This window comes from Eptesicus fuscus, chromosome 3 (genome assembly GCF_027574615.1).
Source record: "Eptesicus fuscus isolate TK198812 chromosome 3, DD_ASM_mEF_20220401, whole genome shotgun sequence".
Classification (NCBI taxonomy): Eukaryota; Metazoa; Chordata; class Mammalia; order Chiroptera; family Vespertilionidae; genus Eptesicus; species Eptesicus fuscus.
In genome coordinates this window covers 31,283,784-31,284,718 of record NC_072475.1, presented here as the reverse complement: position 1 = coordinate 31,284,718, position 935 = coordinate 31,283,784, and the positions used below count along the sequence as shown (strand labels likewise).

The following is a 935-nucleotide window of genomic DNA, read 5'->3' as shown; positions in this document are numbered from 1 at the left end:
GCCTTGTTCTTGGCCTGAGCCAGGAGAGACCCACAAGTGTCAGGTAGGGCCTGCTCACCAGCCTGAATCCAGAATGAGCAGACATGTGGCGACTCGCAGTCCAGACTGACAAAAAGACCTGAAGCCACTCCACAGCCTGGAGCACAGTCACAGCAAGAGGTAAATGTCATTGTTGTGACTTACTAAAATTTGAGATTGTTTGTTACTCCGAAAGCTGATTAAAGCACTCAATAACTTATTAGAAACAAAGAAACAACAAGCTTTGAAGAGGAAGAGGAATTGGTATGATCTCTTTTGCATAGCTATTCAGTTGTCATAGATTCAAACTCACCTTTAAAGACATTCCAAGCAAATCAAAGCCAGCTGTATCTGAGATTCCACGCGCAATATAAATGGACTAGCAGTTATTGCATTGTTAAGTGATATGGTGGGTGATCAAAAAAATACTTGAGTGTTCACTTCGGCAGCACATATATTAAAACAGGAATGATACAGAGAAAACTAGCATGGCCCCTGCACAAGGATGATACACAAATCAGTGAAGCGTTCCATATTTTTAAAAAGAATAATAATAATTGAGATGGGTTTGATCTACCAAACACTTAGTAAAGATATAACTGGGGAGATCAGTAATTTGGAAAATCAGAAACCCTGGCTTTTAAGCCGATTGTATATCTGAGTGAATTTGTCAGGCACCAACATTGTATGACTTAGGAGCGTGCACGTGTGCGCGCGTGCACACACACACACACACACACACACACACACACACAGAGCAAGACATCTTCCCAACCACTCTGTCATGGTCCAGAAATGCCAAGCGTAATACACTGCAAGCTGCCCAAGTACAAATCAGAATGTGATTGGACTAGAATCTGTAACATGTAAAACACTGCTGGTCACTGAAGAACTGAAGATGTTTAGTCTGGGAAAGA

The 935-nt window shown here is 41.8% G+C and overlaps 1 non-coding gene across 1 annotated transcript; it reads left to right on the top strand.

Annotated features, from left to right (window-relative positions):
- Positions 1-451: 451 nt before the first annotated feature.
- Positions 452-558, top strand: LOC114231831 (U6 spliceosomal RNA). The gene has a single exon (XR_003617823.2). It is a non-coding gene; the product is annotated as a U6 spliceosomal RNA (small nuclear RNA).
- The last annotated feature ends 377 nt before the right edge of the window (positions 559-935 follow it).